At 42.1% G+C, this 14,494-nt stretch overlaps 1 long non-coding RNA gene across 2 annotated transcripts in view; it reads right to left on the bottom strand.

Annotated features, from left to right (window-relative positions):
- The window catches only part of LOC128851657 (uncharacterized), a 29,645-nt gene that overhangs the window by 13,987 nt on the left and 1,164 nt on the right, over window positions 1–14,494 (bottom strand). The window lies entirely within an intron of this gene.

Below are 14,494 nucleotides of genomic sequence, written 5' to 3'. Positions count from 1 at the left end.
AGCAAAGCCAACACCATTCCAGCTGCTTCCTTTGCCAATGGTGAGAGCCAAACTCGACTCACATTAGCACTCCCCGTCTTGCTTTTTCAATGCCCAGAAGCAGCTCCATTTCTCCTGATGAAAGGAAGATGGTTATTTTATTTCTCTTTTAGGCTTAGAAAAGTTGCAACACAGCAGATCAGATAGAAGGGGAGCTCAGATAAGATCCACAAAGGGGGAAGAGCCCAAGCTGAGAGTGGGGCCAGGTGCCCAGCACATCCTCAAGCCATCCATTTGCAGGTAACCTAGCATGCCCCTCATGAGGCCACCTGAGTGTTGGTGGAAAACAAAGCATGGGGCTGGGAAGTGGTGTAGAATAGAGGGATTAACACTGCTCTGCCCTATGTGCTGCAAATTTCTACTGCTTACCTGCTGGGAGGGAGCAAGTTCCTTCTGCCCAGCATGCAACTGCCTCAGTCCTGGTCTGCACTCTTCCTAGCCTGTACCCTGACTCAGCTTGGATTCACACACACTGTGCAATGCCTTCACACAGATATATTTATCAAGCTAAGAAAAGTTCTGGTTAACTTTTGTGTTGACTGTGAGGCCTAGCTGTCCTACCTAGGAGGAAAAGAAAGACCACCAGCAGCTCCAAAGAGCACACAAGCCTGCAGCTAAAGGAGGGTGGCACACTGGTGGGAGGTTAAATAGTTAGTGGAGTGGGAAAATTCCTGCAGCAGTGCAGAAATGACTCGTTTACATCCTGCAGTTCCTCCCCTAACCATCAGGAAAAAAGTATTTTACTTTTTACTATCTCTTGGAATATGTGATTTTACTAGAAGTGCAATTTACACTCTTGTTATGAGACCGAATCCAGCCTAGTGGGAAAAAGTCATCTTGGAACAACTTTCAATGAAACCAAGAGTTGCAACGGGACTGATTTTGACACAACAAGTCCTCAGGATATTGGTAGCTGCTATAGTCATGTTTTTGTAGGCAGTCTGGATCTACTAGTTTTCCTAGTATAATAATTGCAGTAAGAACTGTGATGTTTTGTAACCAAACTAGTTTATACTGGCAAAAGTCCTACTTTGGATGATAGAGAGGTGACTTACACTGTTAAATTTCTTTCAGTTCTTATTTGGGAGTTGTTATTCCAGTACAAAATGTCTTTATGCTGTCTGCACAATAGATGGAGATAATTACTTCTGCATTGCTGTAATTGTACCATTTTCTAGCACAGACAAGTTAAAATGTTTAAATTTTTGTTATATTTTGTAAAATTCTAACTTAAGAATATGGTCTGGGGAAGAAAGAATCTGTCTTCAAAAAAAGGTAGATCGATGCCCTAGATTAGCCTGCAAGCCAAAACCTGTGTGACAGTAAGAACAGAAGTCACAACAAAATCTGGAATATTTTCTTTCACTACTTTTATCAGGCTTGGGATCTTTATTTCCTAAGCAACATGTACAACCATCTGCACGGACCCAGAACCTATATATTTCTATTTTAAGTTCTAAGATCCAAGTTCATCTTGTTTGAAGCATGCAGAGAAATTGGGCAGCATTTTGTGTGTACTACTGCTTAGTGTCCCATCCATTTAGAAATGTTTTAGCACTGCAGCATCACTGCCTGACCAGCCCACTGGGCAGTGGGATACCAGCAACCTTGCCATTGCCAGTTTGGCTGCAAACAGGTCTAAGGACCCTTTGGAAAGCAGATACTGCAAGCAACTCCTGAAAGCGGGAGACAAGGTGATAGAAAGTACAAAGTTGCAGGGATAAAATTTAAGTATGGGGGAAGGGTTGATGTCACCATCTCCTTGAAGGTGGGGTTTCATATTGTATTTTGTCAGGGAACAAATGGAGACAGAATCGTAGAATCATAGAATCACTAGGTTGGAAAGGACCTACTGGATCATTGAGTCCAACCATTCCTATCAATCCCTAAACGATGCCCCTCAGCACCTCATCCATTTGTCCTTTAAACACCTCCAGGGAAAGTGAATCAACCACCTCCCTGGGCAGCCTGTTCTAGTGCCTAATGACCCTTTCTGTGAAAATTTTTCTCCTGATGTCCAACCTGAACCTCCCCTGGCCATTCCCTCTTGTCCTGACCCCTGTCACTTGGGAGAAGAGGCCAGCTCCCTCCTCTCCACATAGGCTTCAAAGGCTTTGAAAGCAAAGACAAGCAGTTGTGTTTTATGGTATAAAATTAGGAGAAACTCAATCTGTGCTTGTTGAGAGCAGCTTTGCAGTATTTCCATATGTATAACATACAGCTTAGGAAAACTATAGATAGTGCCTTACTGCTCGATGACTCGTACAATATCTCAGCAGAGGCAGGAGAGGTGGTGAAGGAGAAAGTCTGTGCAGGATCCTAGCTGGCCATCTACCAAGGAAGGGGCTCTGGGCTACCTGAATAGGAGAGTGGCCTGTTATGGGTTATACTAAATCAGGTCGTTTTACCTATAGACTCTCCTTGACCTGTTTCCTGAGGCAACTTCGAGCTCGCAGCAATTAGGCTGCAGGCAGGAGGAATTTGGTCTCAGGGTGGCAGGGCTACTCTGGCACCCTGCAGCTGCCTTTCCTCAGGGTTCCTTACTCTCTTGCTCGTCATGGGAGTGGATCATATCCTTGAAGCGACACGGATGAGGCCTTGGGACACCGGGAACAGTGGTGTGGGAAACAAAACTGTCACTGCCAGCAATTCAAGGGCCTGTGACTCATTCATGGAGAGCCAAAGGAGTCTGTGGCACTTGGGGGTGTCGCAGCAGCAGGATGCCTCAGGCTGCACTCCTTCTTGCAGCAATCTCGGGTGCAGCAACATTGCTCAACCCTCTGCGCATGTGCAAATAAGTCTGTCTGCAGGTATAAAGTAATACCATCGGCCACAATAAACATGGGGTTGTATAAACTGAGTTGAGTGCTTCTCCCGCTTACATAAGGATGCAAGTGAAAAGGGGTGACAAAATGGCAAGCAAAGACAACACCTGTGAATCAATATCTGCAGGGCAAACGTATATGCATCTCAAAACAAGAGAAAGGATGTTGCAGCAATGAAGGTATAAAAGAAGGAGGCTCTGGCACAGTTTTGGCTGTAAGGCTAGCTAAAAAAGACTGTAACTTATAAATATTATCCAAAAAAATAGTCTGCAAGACTAAAAATAACATGGATATATCAAAGTTTAAAAAGAGATCAGAACTGGAGCCTATGAAGGTTGAAAAAGTCATGAGAGACAAAAAAAACCACCAGCGTGAACTTTACAGCTTGTAAAAGACAGAGAAATCTAAATTAAATCATACTAACTCACACTACTTAGTCTCAATCCCCAGTCAACTGAGCCAAAACAAGCAGACAGTATTATTTACTGGGGTTTTTTTTTAATTTTTCCTGGGATGTACAAACTGCAGGTGCTGTATGCCAGACCTCCCATGCTTCTCAATAATGGACCATGTTTCTTGCTTGCACAGGCCTTGCTCTTCTGCCAGCACCTCAAGCATGTGCTTTGGTGGCTACCTCAAGAATTGCCTGCAGGACTGAAAAGGGGAGAAACAAGAAACTGGCTGTGTCTGGAGCAGGCTGTGTGCAAATTCCAGTGCCTTCTGCAGTTCAGACACCTACCTGCCTCAGGTTTGCAGGGCTTTGGGAAGCATTTCATGTGCTACCTTGTCCTGCTGGTGGCTTAGGATGCCCAGCGAATATGGCCAGTGTCCTGGCCTTGAACAAGCAGGTGCCAAGATGCCATGGACAGCTGCTAGCAAGCCTTGGCACCTTGGCACAGCTGCCTAGGGGCATTTGGGGCTTCAGTTTTATACTCAGAACCCTTAGATAAGCATATATCCTGCTCAGGTACTTTAATCTTTCATCTGATTTAACCCTCCATCCCTGCTCAGGGGTATTAAGGGCTTAATTTGGCATTTGCAATGGGACCAAGATAGATGAAGAGCTTAAGGTAAAAGGACAAGGTAAGCAGAGGGGCTGCAGCAAAGGCTGATCCTTGGCCCATCTAGGGGACAGCACGGAGTTCTGTCATTCATGCTGTGTGTTGCTGCAAGCACCAGACACGAGCTGGCTCAGCATGGTTTGGCCAGCCCCTGCGTGAAGATGAGGTGCTCAGTCCTGGGCAGCCACATGAGGAGCAGGCAGGCTGCTGGGGCACTTCCTGGGGTGCCATGGGGAGAGGAAGGAAGGGAACGGCCCTTCTTAAAGCCCTACATTGTCAGGCATAGCCATAGAGGCAGCCACATGGCCACAATCAGGCTGGAGGCCCAAGTCTTCTTCTAGCTGTAGTTGAAGGGTTAATGTCCCAGTCTACCCCACCCTAGCTCATCACTATTCTCCTGCTAACCACTACTACCTTCCCAGGTTTGTCAGCATAACTGCTTGTACTTGTACGTGCTTCCCTCATGCTTCCCTCTGCCCTCTGGAGTCGTAGCGAGCGTGCTAGCTCAAGCAATTGAAACACAAGGTCTGTCCGCATCTAGTTCATTTCTAGGAAATAGGTCAAGGAAAGCTGGTGGGGGGTGTGCGTGTGCGTGCCTGTGTGCTGGGTGAGTGGTAATCTCTTCGGCCAACAGACCTGGAGTTTAAAGATTGGCTTAGGCACCTCTGTGGTGATTTGTCCCATGCACACAGAAGCTAAGACAGCTGATGTTTGCTTTCCATGGCTCAGTGTTCAGTGCGAGCTACACTGAGTATGGTCAGAGGAACCATGGTCAGAGTACGATCGGGGCCTTGGGCAGCCTGCATTAGTGGAATGTCTCTGCCCATGGCAGGGAGGTTGGAACTAGATGATCTTTAAAGTCCCTTGCAACCCTAACTATTCTATGATTCTATGAACCCCAGATGTGCCCAATGTTTTCTCATTCCCACATGCTCCTTGATTGCCTCTTTGCCACCTTGGCAGTTCTCTATGGCTAGCATGTAGGTCCATCTGGGGACAAACAAAGCCACATGGTCCTGTGCACACTGCGAGGGGCACGATCCCTCCCTGCTGCAACGACCTGTGAAAGCAGGGGGGTGCAGACAGTCCTGGTGACATATGAAATGCATTTCTCTGTCTCAGTAGGGTAAGAGAGCGGTGACACTAAGATGCCTTTTTGCAACAGGGATTTTGATGCACCTAGTTGCTTGTAGCTAGGAAGGAACTGTTTTGGTGCTGCTTTAAATGCTGAGATCTTGACTGCTGGGTTCTGGCAATGTAAAGGAGAGGGACATGTTCTCCTTACACATGTAGTACATGTTCTGTGGTGTAGATGCGTTTGGGGTTAAGCTAACAGAATTTGCAAGTTCTCACCTCTTCCTTCCTTCTACAGCACTCTCAAACCAGTATGCTGCACACTCAAAACAAACCGCTTCCTTCCAAGCCTCTGTACTACCAAGTTTTATGTAATTCAGAACTGCAAAATCACTTTCTCTGGAAACCTTAGTGAGCATCAGTGTGAGACACTATGACAAGGGATCCGAGGACACCTGGCATTCCCTTTCCTAGACGAGCAACAATCCTATTCTCTTTAAATAAGATGATTATCAAGGGGGTGTTTGTGCCCATTCTTGTTTCTGGGGACTCTCCTTTCTCTTTGCTGCCATGACTCATAAAACTTGTTAAACCAGAGTATGCCTAGCAGGAGAACGTTTAATTATATAGCAGTTGCAGGGTAGTGATGGAATTTATGTTTGACAGGCTGATGGCAAGGTGGCTTTATCTACAAAGCATTCAGATGTCAGCATAGCAAATGCCATCCATAAGGCTGGGCAAGCAAAACAGCAAGAAGGAAGGTAAAATAAGTGCCAGGAGTTGGCTCAGGATCCTTGTGGTTTGCATAAACAGCCTGAAAACGTGCCTGTCATCACCGCGTCTGGGTCAACGTGTGGAAACATTATCTGGTAAACCAACAGCCTCGCACTGCAGAGTGACCTAGATAGGAAATACGATGCAGGGAGGGAGAAGGTGTGACTGTGCACTGTTGTAACACATGGATCAGGTTATTTGCTCCTGCTTTTATCTGGCTATAAGAGTTTAATAGTCAATAAACCACTTTGAAACAAGTTCTGGCCTCTCCCTCCCTTCTCAGGCACTCTCACAGCAACACAGCTTGTTGCCATACCAATTTATGAACCATGTATTTCAGTGCTTAGCAAAATATTAACGAAGTGTCCTGAAAACCAGTGTACACATCTCAGCTACCTGTGAACCACTTCAAGAGTATAATCTTAAATTTCTTTGAGGCTGCTCAAAGGGATTACACTAACATCGGAGTGAGTACTCCTGTGTGTGTAAACAGGCTTATTTACATGAAGAAAACTCTTTCCAGTCTGGCCTTTGAGATTGCAGTAGACAATTCTGTTGAAGTAGGCTAGGAGGGGCTGGGATGATTTTCCTCACTGGAATCAAAAAGCAAAGAGAAGTGTTTGAGACCTAATGCATGCTACTGTTTGAAATCCCTTCCCATTTGAACATGTTTTGTCACGGTGTACTTAAAAGCCATACATATAACCAAGTAATTTGTCATCAGTTCTGGTTTGGTTTTGTTTTTAACACAATGTACCATATATTCTAGCCCATCTAAGATCATTTTGTTCTCATTTTAAAACTCCACCATAAAATTTTAGCATACTGAAAGAAGCAAGTACTGCTCTGGCATGGAAAACACATCTCTCTCACCTTGAAAGAAATTGTATCTGGATGACACTTTTAGGAAGGCAGAGAGATGATAATCATATAAGGCAATGGCTTGGAGTTCCTATATCATAATTCCCATATTATTTTTATATCAACAAAATAAAGATCTCTCTAAACTCTGATGCTCTGATGGCAGGAAGAAAAACATTTAAAGACTGTGTACTAAAGGTCTTTCAGACCAAATAAAAACTTACCTCTAGCCCAGTGTGTTCAATACATAGCTTGTGAGCAGTAAAATGGTTTGCTTTTATTTTTCATTCTTCTCTAGACAGAATGTTGTCTCCCAAAATAGCTTTGCTAGCTCCAAATACTTGTGCTTAGTCAAAAGTATGCCTCTTTTTTCAGATTTTCAGATCGTTTTTCCCAAAAAAAAATCAAACAGGTAATGGAATATTCCTCTTTCAAATGTATAGTAACCAAGATTTGATATTACTGTGAGACTGAGCTATTGTAAGTCACAGTGAAATTTTCATTTCAATCACATTTTTGAAGATATTTCTTTTGAAAACAATACATGAAGCTTGACCTAAACAAACTTTTTGTCCCACATTTAAACTGTAAATAAATCTTGAAAAATATACTATAGCTAAATTTTGGAAGATGACACTCTTTAATCTGGTCACAAGTATGGGACCTTCGTTAATGAAAATGTAGAGTGTTAGGACAGATCTTTCCAGCTTCCGTAACAGTCAGCCAGTTTTCTTCTATATTTACTTATTTTTTAGAAACAAAGTTCCCAATGTTTTGCTCTTGGGACTTATTCCAGAGTTATGTTTGTGATTACTCTGTCCCATATTATCTCACTCATGAGAGACCATGAAAGCAATTACAATTTTTCCACATAATAAATGACAGTAATTCTTAGAGCATTAATTGCTCCTTTCCTTGATCACAGTGAAATCATGTCTCCATTTGTTCTGGAGAGTGAAAGATCTCCTCTTCAGGAGTGTTTTTTGATTGGCTGAGGGAATATTAGGTGTCTGTCTTTGTCATTTGCAGCTGACAGTCACTGTGGCTGCATTTTTTACTTTGCCAGCAGTAGCTTCTGTGTGGGATCTAAGGGAATTTCTCCCTGCACATGTGTTTTTGGGAAGAGCAGTCCATCTTAATTATTCTCTTTTCAATCTGTCAGCAGACTTCATCTCACATTTGAAGAGAACCTGTTCCTCTTCCTGCTCCCACCACACCACTCCATAAGTCTCTTTCAAATCCCTCCATCAGAGCTCTGCACTCCCTTGCAGAACAGCATTGCAAAATCTCCTCGGAGATGAAGCCCTCCTCTATTTATAGACCGCTGAAGCTAGATGAAAGTTTCCGGAGAGCTTTCTGGAAGGGGTCCCATCTAGCTGCTCTGAAGGCTTACAAAGGAAAACAAGCTTGCTACCTTGCTTTATAGTTTTGCCCTGCATATAGCATTCACAAAACCTTTGCAATAAAATACATAGTGCACCAGGCTAGCAATTTGATATTATACATTGACATTTATGAACCATTGAAGAAGTTTTCTTCATACCTTGTCCATATCTGGATTACAAATGAAAAAATCAGAGGCTTGGGTAAGATTCTCTAACGTGAACAAACAAACTCAACTGATCTTTATTCTAGGTCTGTGATTCAGTGCTATCTTAAGAAAACAGAGAGGGGGAACTGTTTTCAGCTTTGTGCAGTAGGTTTTTTCTTAAAAGACTGAGTCTCTTTTTGCTGATATTTTTAAATTGAAAACAAGATTCCATTAACAAGTGCAGTGCTAAATGTTGCTCCACAAAGATATGATTCAGCATTTCTTTTACTCATGTGAGAGATGAAATAAGGAGTATTTCTTAAAATAGGGGAGAGATGGTCACCATAGCTAAAATAAGGTAACAGCCAAGCTGGGTAGCCAAAGCAGGTATATCCACAAACACACGAGCCCTTGTGTGCATATCAGCTAGCCATGTTTGGCCTCTGACATTGATAAGTTGCTGTTTATTTAAAAAAAAATGCAAAGAAAAAAAAGCAGCAAGCCTTTAACTGTTTCTGCCCATAGAACATGGCTTTTATTGGAGGATATGTTTGCACAAGGGAGGAGCATTGCCTCCCACTGAAATTTCTACAACGTGTACCATTTGGTAAATAGGTGAGGACAGAGTTTCTGCCTATGCTCTACCTCTCCTCTCCAGTTGAAACTCTATCTATATTCCAGAATGAGGAAATTGTAATCTGAGGAATCCTTTTAGGAATCTGTTTTTTAATGAAAACTCCTGAACATAGTCCTAGCATTACACACAGTCTGAATTTAACATGCAACCCCTCATCCCAAACGAACAACAAAACCCCTGATCAACAACAACAACAACAACAAAAGAAAGAATAATGCCAAGGAGAAAATGTAAGCCTCATAAAACAGTAAGGAAAAAGTGAAATCTGCCTCCTGACAAGATAAGCATTATCATCTTCCATTGCACTGTGGGTAGATGAAGAATGTGTGAATTCCTTGCTGACCTGTTTTTTGCTTCTGCATAAAAATGAAAGGCCATTTCTTCTAGTACCAATAAATGCCACCTTATCTCTCGGTCACTAATTAGCTAGCTGGGTGAGCACAGAACAGGTTCAGGGGCAGCAATTCTAAAAGCAACAAACCGATGCAGCACAATAGCAAGACTCAGTCGCAACCCAGCCCTAATTACAGCTCTGTAGCACATACTATCACTCCGAGAGCAAACCAAAGATATTAATAATTCATATTCAGCTATGTGCTTGCACGAACTCCCGTTAAGCTTAATTTTCTGGGACCTAATATTCAGGTACTACTTCGTAAAAGCTGTCCAGCGTACAATTCCAGTACTATGTTTTCCTGGATTCATTGTGCTGTCTGAAATTCCATTGAAAGAGATGAAACAAATAGTGTTGATTTAGATCATGCAGGGGGAAGACAACAATTTTTCATACTAATATAGAAATTTATATTATTATATATCCACTACTGACATTCCTGGTTTAGTAAATATCTGTACTTGGTATAAGTTAAGTTGCTTGGGAAGTGTTTTAAAACATGCTGAAATGTGTTACTCTAGTACTAGACCCATAGCATTTGCACAAGAGGGTTGTGCTCGTTAGCACAGAACACCATCATAGTAAGTGTTCATCAGTGTCACCATTTTTAAATGCACATTTGTTCTGTTCTAAAATCCCAAGAAATATTTTAATCAACAGATTACTAAAATCACCTAAAAAATCCCCACCCTCCAAAATGTGAGTCCCTGACATGCCCTTCACAGAATCAATAGCCTAAAACACCTCTCCCTGCATCCATAGACAGCAGAATCAGCTGATGATAATCATCGTGGTATAGAATACCCTGCACTTTAGATCTGTTGATTGTTTCAATACAGTTTCGGCTTCTCTCTCAGTTAGGGAGAAAGTAGAAATGGTTCAAGTATAATATAAGGCAAATAAGGGTGAAGTTGACATGACTGAGTCAGCTTACCATTCTGACTTGGGTGGTCCTCCTCTTCCCTTCCTGACTCCTGGCCTTGCTGGTCCACACCCTCTCTTGCACCACATCAAACCACTGGGTAAGCCGATCCAACTTGTTAATCCAACAGAAAACTATTCTCTTGAACTGACTCACCAAAGGGCTCGACAAGTGTGGTGCTAAGGAGCATGCTTCTGGAGAGAGTAGAACCATCCCTTTTGGTCCACAGCAACTCAACACCATGACAGCATCACAACCGAAGAAAACATTGCAAAAGAACACAAGAGGAGCACTGAAGGCAAACAGAAGGGCATGGAGCAAAAGCCTGTATGTTTGGGAAGGATGGAAATGCAAAAAAAAGTCACCACAAAGCCTTTGGGATGGTGGAGACACCAAAGGGAGTATGGCAAGAGAGCGATGGGACATTGCATCCTGACATGCATCAGAGGGATGCAGGGGAACACACAGGCAGTATCCTGGCAAAAGGGGGAACACGGAATACAGGAGAACACGGTGCTGAGCTATGCTGAGTCCATCTAGATTGTGATCGTTCTTCAGGGTTCAGGCTCACAATGTCTGTGTGCCTCTAGTCAGCCCTGCCAAAGGTGAGCTCTTCAGGACAGATGTGCTATCTTGATAGTTTAACAAAACATAAGCTATAATACTATATTCTTATTGTTCAAGAAAAGGGGGAGGACACCATTGTTCACTTGGAAAACAAACAAAAACGAAGTCTGACCCCATTCTTCTTAAGAAATTGCCTCATAAAAAAAAAAAATCAAACCCCTAAGTCTTATTGAGGTATAACACCTAGTAGGTCTTATCAGCTCAAAACCTCCCTATTATCTTTTCCTTCCTTTCTTAAATTACAGTGACAGGTTTCTCTTTTCATAGCAGCAAATGTTTTAGGCTAGCTGTGTTCTTAGAACCCCTTACTGGTACAAGTGCCTCAATAAGAAAAAAGAAGTCAGACAGATCAGAAATTGTGCTAGGCAGCTTGAGAAAGGAAAAAGAAATTGTATCTTTGTCCAAAGATAAAACGTCCAGTCTGCTAACGAATACATGGTTTTGGCTACAGAGGCAGTTTTTGAGTTCCTCTCAAGATCTGAGTAATAGTTTCTAGGCAATCGGGGAAGAAAAGCAGAGACTGTAACTCATTAAAGAGCAGGATACATTGCAATGCATGAGCTAAGGTGCTTTCAAGCTTCCCAAATCAAGGGACACAGAGCAAACCATCCTCCTTGCCCACACCTCGGGGCATCCCTGTTCTCTTTTTCTGAATACAAGGCCAGGCACTTGCAGAAGAGAGAACTACGTGCCTGGCAGCTGTAAGACAAGGGAAGAGAAAATATGATGTGCAATAAATCAGGTACGCAGAAAATAATCACGGCAGGCCACACAATCCTAACACTGCACGGCATTGTTTCCACCTTGATGATCTTTCAGCATGTCACAATGCTGAATCATGATGACACAGGGGCAAGAAACACATGTCGGATGCAAAGTGAAAAGGCCATGTTACGATTGTGGCCCTACAGAGTGCTGGAGAGACTTTATTTACACCGAGTCCCTTCGTCTCATGGTGGAAGACTTGTCTGCACCAAAATAGAGAAAAGCCTCCAGAGCAGTTCAGATAAATTTGACATACATACAGATAAAAAAGGAATCTTTTTTTTTTTCCCCCCAAAACTGCCTATCACTGTATCACTGTATGGATTTCAAACAGCATTTAAAAAACATTCTCTGAAAGTAATTTTCTGTCCCTAACTGGGCTTTAAGCACCCTGAGGGCCTGGCTTTCTCAAGTTAGAAGCCAAAAATGTACACCATTTTCAATCTTTAGCAAGATAGGGAGATCTTTTCTAACCAAAACCAGAAATACTCCCTCTGAAGAAACCTCACAAACAATGTGGAAAAAGCTTTCCAACTTTCCATGGTACAAAGTATAAAATGAGAACAAAACTGGAATGAGTCAATCTTGAGCATTTTCTAAACTCTGCTGCTGAAGTTCCATAGCTTTACAGATACAGACATCTGGTAGCAGCATTTTCAGTTAACAAAAAAAAAAAAAAGAGAAAAAAAGAGGACATTGTCTCGTACTTTCCTAGCGTAATTACTTTTTCTTTAAATACAAATAAAATCATTAAAGCAGTCCAATATTTTAATCAGCATAAATCTCTCTGGATCGACCAACCCTAACCATATTTTTGGTGCAATAAAAAAGGCAGTGTTCCCAGAGAAGCAAATGCATATGATTTCAGACAGATTCGGGGACAGTAAAAGCAATTTTAGTTGAAGAGCCTGAAGGAATCCGGCAATATTAAACACAATATTAAACACAAGTTTACACAAAGTAATTGAGAATATTTCTCTTTATAATTTAGCCCAACTCTTATAATCTGAGATTATAATGAAAGGCTTTTCCTTTAAACATTACACCATTATGATATTCAGTGATAAACAACCAAGTTACTCTATTACTTTAATTTCAGCAGAAACTTTTACGGAAATTCTGCAATGGCATCAACAAGAATTAGTGGGATGAGAGGTGCTCCAGGGTACTGTGAAATATTTTCAGGGCTCTGAGACTGATTCTCCGTTGCCCCAAGGGCTGCTTGCCACTTCAGACCGTGACAGAAGAATATCAAGCTCTTTGTGTATCAGAGAGCTGAAGCCTGGACTTTGAAAACTGTGGGGAACTCTTGGGCTGTGTAGCCACAGAGTGACTTGATGGGACCCTAAGGCTGTGGAATTAAACCAGATGTGCTCCTCTATAATGGCTATCACTAGCACAGCTGGCCAATAACCCTATACTTTCCTGATCAACTCTAATCGGTGACCCTTTCCTTGCTTTGCAGAAACAGGGGTAGGGGAGGTATTTGGGAGACAAATAAACCATGCTGACCCATCGAGTATCTCAGGGAAAGGGCATGCAATCAGCAAAGGAGCACCTGCATAGCCTTGTGGATGTACTTTGCACAGTTTGTCCTTATTAGAAGGGAAGTGAGTTTAAGAGTCTCCAACTCAGACAAACAGTTCTCTAGTTTTATTTGGAAAAGCTGCAAACCTGTTACAGTTCACTTGCTAGTATGAAAAGCAAGCTTGAAAAATGCCACTGTTGAGATCAGTGAATAATGGTTAAAGTGGAATAAGAGCAGTCAGGCTGAAGAACTGAGTGGAGCAGTCGTGGGGGGGGGGGGGGGGGGGGGGAAGAGAGCAAGCTACAAGCTCCCAAGTTCTGAATTTTAATTTTGATGCTGTTGTGTACAAACATCTGTCTGACTGATACCTTACACTAACACAAATCTCAGAAGCATCCATGTAGCTTCCAAGTGGCCTCCTGGTAGCAGTGAAAAACTTAGCCTGGAGTCTCAGAGAGTTGTTTTCTTGTTGACAGCAAAACTATCCAAAGATGGGATTAATTTTTTTTTTTTTAACTTCATTTCCAAGCTGATTTCGTTCTGTGAATCAAACTTCTTTAATCTTGTTATTCTGCATTCCCTGCTTCCTGGGCTTCAAAGATTCTTTTTTGGTTGCTTATACAACCTTACTGTTGCAGTACTCAAAATGTATAAAGCATGGTATAAATACAGCTATTATTACTACTTAATGAAAACAGAAAGGTTATTCATTGACAAACTCTTTTTTTTTTTTTCATTTCTAATAAACATATCAGATCCGTACCTAAGCAGTGACAAAAAAACTGTGACCTTGCATTAAGTGTATCCCACAACATCCTCCTCATGGCTGGTATTGCTTTAAAGACTTTCCAGCTGCATTCTTTGCAAAGTAGTATGTCTGATCATTACCTAGTCACCAGTCAAGTTCTTTTCCAGCATTCACTGACACAGACTAGAGATTAGCTATCTTGGAAATGCCATGCTTAGGGAGCAAGTGAAGAGTAACCTGCAGAAAAGAAAGAGGAGGATGTCCCTTCACCTTTGGTTTTGGCAACCATCACAGTGGTCATTTTGCTTTGTACACCATATGTTCCTTCTTGTTGTGCTTTGTCCTTACACTTACTTTTAAGGAACAAGCTCTTTGGCAATCAATAGAGTCTCTATATGCTTGGAAAACATTTCTAGCATGCTGTAATATAAATACTCATTGTCTTCCAGAATTGCCTTACCACCACCACTCTTCTCTGCAGCTTTGCCACTGGACAACCTTCATTAAATTGTTAAATTGTTCATTAATTGCTGGTGAGGTGCTTTAATCATAAAATATGGCAAATTCTTCAAATACCTGAAGATAGATTTTGTTGAACTTGGTATTTCTTTTGACCATGCTGGGGAACAGTGTGTCAAGAAAAGCCAAAGTACATCAGCACACTAGCAAGTATAAAAAAACTAAGACCGAGACTTTTAATTGCATCGC

Source organism: Cuculus canorus, chromosome 3, assembly GCF_017976375.1.
Source record: "Cuculus canorus isolate bCucCan1 chromosome 3, bCucCan1.pri, whole genome shotgun sequence".
Taxonomy (NCBI): Eukaryota; Metazoa; Chordata; class Aves; order Cuculiformes; family Cuculidae; genus Cuculus; species Cuculus canorus.
This window is presented reverse-complemented; position numbering and strand designations above follow the sequence as displayed.